General features: G+C 41.4%; 1 long non-coding RNA gene across 3 annotated transcripts; it reads right to left on the reverse strand.

Annotated features, from left to right (window-relative positions):
* Positions 1 to 595: 595 nt before the first annotated feature.
* On the reverse strand, positions 596 to 2800 carry LOC124654524. 3 transcript variants are annotated; one of them, XR_006988380.1, is made up of 4 exons: positions 2372 to 2800; positions 1439 to 1842; positions 1274 to 1357; positions 596 to 914 (listed from the first exon to the last, which is right to left on the reverse strand). It is a non-coding gene; the product is annotated as an uncharacterized LOC124654524 (long non-coding RNA). The 3 variants fall into 3 exon arrangements; XR_006988381.1 differs by having other exon boundaries at positions 1439 to 1976; XR_006988379.1 differs by having other exon boundaries at positions 1439 to 2799.
* Positions 2801 to 5377: the final 2577 nt, after the last annotated feature.

Genomic DNA, 5377 nt, shown 5'->3' on the forward strand with positions numbered 1-5377 from the left:
TTGACAAAAAGGACCACCTGTGAGTAAAATTGACGAAATGGACCACCTCCTGTGTGGCGGCAGAGCCCCCAGACGACACGTGTCGCCTGCCGCCACAGCCGGAGGCGGCAGGGCCTGCCGTCGTTGCCCGTGGCGGTATGTCCACCGTGATCAATGAATAGTGTCCTGATCGATGAACAGTGCATGTTAGCTACAAAATTTGTTGAATTTGTCTTTTTTGCTGAGCCCAAAATACAACGTATTTTACAGTGAGTTTTTGCAAGATTGTAGTGCATAGAGTTAGCTACATGTAGGTATTTTTTTCGAATTTTTTGAGATGTTTTAAAAAAATTCAAAACGGGCTACTATCCATAGATCAGGATAATGTGGACATGCCGTCACAGGCAACGGCGGCAGGCCCTGCCGCCTCCGGCTATGGCGGCAGGGGACACGTGTCGCCTGGGGGCTCTGCCGACACACATGAGGTGGTCCTTTTTTTCAATTCTACTCATAGGTGGTCCTTTTTGTCAATGAATTGGGGAGGGTGGTCCTTTTTAACAAAAATTCCGAACCAATAGGTAGATTACAAGCAAAGCCTATAACAGTAGACTAAACAAAACATAATAATAATACTTTATCCAAAAAAACATAATAATAATAAAGTATACTCCCTCTATCCAACAAGTATAATATCACTATTTCACAGATCTCAAGAAAATGAATTGAACAAGTTTGTTGGATGGAAGAAGATTGAAAATATTTGGCAATTGGTAGTTCATTTTTCATGAGAGCATCCGCTACTGGCAATGCAATGAAAGTCAAAGCTCTTGACAGCTTCTTTCTTCCTAATCATTACTGATAAGTCAAGAGGCTTGCATTCATTTCTTCAGTTACTCTCCTGTTTACTCTTTACTTCTCTTCTATCGGCTACGGACCTTCAGGAGAAGCAACAAATAAATAAAAATGCTAGGTTTGGATATGAGCAAGATCCCATCCAACAAAGAATGTCTCAATTTTGTTTAAAATTAATGTATTTATATACTAAATCATGTATAGATACATCTAAATTTAGACAAAGGTGAAACATATTTTCTTGACAGAGGGAGTAGTAAATTAAACAAGAATAATTAATAGTTAATAAAAATGGTCAAAACTAATGATACACGGGTCGATCATCTAGAAGTTTATTTTTACTCCCGTTGCAACGCATGGGCAAATTTACTAGTAATCAATAATGTTTCATAGACCATAGATGTAAAAGAGACATAAGCTAGGTAGCAAAAACTAAACTTACGATTTGAGAATAGAAGTCCAATATGCTAATTCTATTGTTCAACCTAAGGCGCACATCCAAGTACTGCGCACATCCAATAAGAATCTACAAGATAAAAAAAAGTATGTTAGTAAATTATATAGCTTTTCACAGAAATATATACGTATTGGAGACAATGGAGCATACCAATAATGTGCTAATTAGGCCTGGGAAGTTGTTCTTTCCGTTTCTTCATGGCTTGAAAGCGTCTAACAATAGCATCATCCCGTCGGTTTCAGCTCGCGAGAACGACGGGAGTCTACAGACAGAGTCTGGAGACGAACCGATCAATACAGCGATCGAACGTGCTGACCACTGACCAGCCCACGTAGGGACATTGGAATGTAATGGGCCGAATCTATTTCGTGCTGCGGAACAAGCAAGGCCCAAGCTGGCTTAGTTTCGACGATATAGGTGATTTTCATCGTGTTTTCCATCTAAATATCGTTGTTCCAGCTCCATAGGTCGGACGGAGAGATCGTCGGAGTGCCTGTACGCGCCGGGGTCGAGGCCGGGCACGTGCCCAGAGTGCCCGGACGGTAAATCCGTCCCTGCAATTATGATGCGATGCACTTATCTAATTTAAGCGGGATCGGAAACCTGGACAAACAATTAAGGTTGGAGTTGCATTTCTACTTACAAAGTTAAGGGTTGGATAGCATGGCATATCAAGGCAGGGGGTGCGCTACATCAAAATTAAACGGAGCGGGAAAAACCCTAGTCAATAAATTCCAAAATACTCCGCATATTATGTATTAGATGTGATGCAAACTAATACGGTACAATATGATGTGAGATGCAAACCGGAAATATGAATGACATATTTAGATTCTTTACATTTTTCTAATAAACTTTCATATATAAAACATTTTATTTGGAGCAATAGTTTGGAAAATAGAGAAACAAACATAATTTGCATAATTGAAATAATGGGGAGTGGACAGAGAGGGAAAAGATTGGATGCGTCCTTATGAAACAGGAAGGGCGCGACGTGACATCTGAGTCAAATACTGAATTTATTTGCAGGGAAATGTATTTGAACAATGGATCACAAGATTAACAACAAAAGGGTCCAATTACCTGAGCTACTCTTCACATGTTGATACAAGTTGGAGGCGCAGCCTATCTGAATATATATGGCGTGAGATTGCAGAGATAAAAAAGACAGACAAGATGGTAGCAGGAGACGCAGAAACAGACGTGATGAACTGTTGTTGATTCCTGTAGAGGGGAAAGGTCGTTGTTATTTGAACAAGCATAGGAGGCCATGGGACGCGAGCGAAACTGACGACCAAAGGTTGAAGACCCGGCCTGTCCATGTTGCGAACAAACTGCGCCAAGACGCGCTCGAACCAGATCGTGTTAGAGCACGCAGAAAGGAGGCAACAAGGAAGCCACGCGACGACGAGAACAAGCTCCACGCCACGACGTCCATGGCGCGCACGCGCGCCAGTGGTCAGGACGCTGCTGCTGTGACAGGGAGGAAGAGAGAAGGGCCAGGATGGAGCAGTATCTCTCCGCGAGGTCGATGGCGAAACGGAAGGGCTCGAGGACGCGGGACGACGCCGGGGAACGAGGCCGAGCGCGACGGTGACCATCAGGAAGACGAGGAGGGGCTCGCTGAGGATGGGGAAGACCCAACGGCGACGGAAACAACGAAGACGTACTCGGCGGCGGACGTTGTCGGAGAAGATGTCGAGGATGCCCGTGATGCAGCAGAGCAGCGCCGGCACCGTGAACTCAACGAGGAGGAAGAGGAGGCCACAAGACCTCCATACCCGCGATCATCGCGACAGACGGCGGCGAGGAACGGCGACGCTGTCGATTTCCTTTCGGCCGTGTTCGGTGTTTAACTGAAGATTTCTCTGAACTTTCTGAAACTCCTTCTCTTGCTATCTAGTTTGGGTGAGAGGAAAAGAAGAGAGGGTGGCGGCGCTGAGGAGGAAGAAAAGGGAAGCAGCTAGGGTTCAATCAGACGCTGGTGGGGATTACTGAGGAGGAAAAGTGGAGTTGTAGAGAGAAGGCGTGGTGCATGTGGTTGTGCTTGCTCTCGATGGAGATAAAAGAAAGAAAGAAGGGATGCACATAGGAGCTGGCATGGAACGATGAGTTGCTGTCCATGTGTGAAGTGCCTGATGAGAAAGACAAACAGAAAAAAGGATACGGTGGCTACGGTGGGGTTTTTGGTCAAGAGCAAGAGAATTAGGCCAAAGACGGAAGCAAATTTGATGCACATGAGCACCAGTGCTCTCAGTTTTTTAAATATTAAAAAACTGAATTTCTGCATTTTAAAAAATCATCACATTTATTCCATGAATATATACACATATTCTGAATATTCATGCAAAGTTTCGGTAGAAATTGCATTGTATTTTGAGCTACAGGAAAAAAACCAAATTTGTGGCTACGTATAGAGGTATATATTTATCAGAAATTTATCTTTTTTGTATAGCTTAAAATATAACATATTTTTCTTCAAAATTTCTACTGTGCCTTCAGAATGTATATACGTATGTGTGTATTTAATTTCATATTTTTTCAAATCTAAAAAATATGATTTTTAAAAATCGGGAGCACTGGTGTTCATGTGCCAAATACACTTTTCGGCCAAAGACACAATACACTTCCAAATAGGAAGGTTGCGGTCAGATATTTCAGGAACACATATAGAGAAAAGAAGATAGAAAATAGAGAGAAGGTAGAATGGATGGAGCATGCAAAAGAAAGAAAGGGGAGGATGAAGAAAGATGGGGAAGCAAGGTCAACATTTTCCAAACCAAGTTTCATTAAAACTTGTTCATCCAAAATATTGCAAATTTCTTTATTTCAGATTTTGTTAAAATAAGAAAGAGCGAGGGAGGGTTATTAATAAACCCATATGAGAGGGAAAACAAAATAATTAGGTTTATAAAAATATATTTTGTGAAAAAAACATGGATGATATGATGCATGATGTCATGATGATGCACACAAAGAAAAGCACAAACAAAACTAATAGGGGTACTACCCGGAGCCGTTACACTCGTGGGAGTATTTTAAAATTTCCATGTTTGAAACCCAATACCATTTCTCTTCATGCTTGACTTCATAAGATAAAGTTTAGGGTTAGGGGCTAGATACATGATTTTTTTGGTTTGAATATGTCTAGACCTTGTTTATCAACTTGAATACTTAATATATGACATAAGAAGACTATTTGCTAATGGATGGAGTAAGAACTCTAGCTATGAAAAGTACCAAACAATACATACAAAAAAAAAATAGAGGAATACTTGTTCAGATTATTGAATTTTATATTAGCAGGCCAAAATTAAATCCCGTAGTTGGATTTTTTGAAATTGATCTGTAGTACTAGGCAAAACCCTAGTTTAACTTATTTAATCATAGATTCGTAGGTCCATTTTTTTACGTTTTTATTATTATTACTATGCATCACATGTGTTTGCTCGTCCAGTGAAACTCGGAGGAAGAGAGATCGCACGGGAGGAGACGAAGGGAGAGCAGTCACGGGGCTCGTCTTATTTATGGTGTCTCTCCTTTTTCCGGTGATGATGTTGACTGTTGTGTAGGGTTTCTCAGTGCGCAGGAGGTGCGAGCGAGGCCGAGAATGAGAGAGATGTGTTTTTGTGAGCGGGACAACCGAAGGATCCTGAAGGACCCAGAGACTTCCGATACACATCCTAATGCGTCTTCTCTTGATAAAGAAGATGACTGGGAGTTTGCGTACCTACCGCACGTGACTTGTGCTCACTGAAGTGTGGGATCGCACGCATGGGAACCACACGTAAGTGACAGACATGTTGCTCTAATAACTCGGGTGATTATTATACTGTATTATTACAAAGTTTTCTATGAATCCTTCTTAGTCACTCCAAAATGAAGCTTTTGGGAGGTTTTTGAAATTTCCATGTTTCAAACCCAAAACCCACTTCTCTTCATGCTTGAATTCATAAGACAAAGTTTAGGGTTAGGGGGTAGATACATGATTTTTCTGGTTTGAATATGTCTAAATCTTGTGTATCAACTTGAATGCTTACTGTATGACAAGACTATGTGCTTTCGTTTTTTATTTTTTGATTTTTTTTG

Source organism: Lolium rigidum, chromosome 5 (genome assembly GCF_022539505.1).
Source record: "Lolium rigidum isolate FL_2022 chromosome 5, APGP_CSIRO_Lrig_0.1, whole genome shotgun sequence".
Classification (NCBI taxonomy): domain Eukaryota; kingdom Viridiplantae; phylum Streptophyta; class Magnoliopsida; order Poales; family Poaceae; genus Lolium; species Lolium rigidum.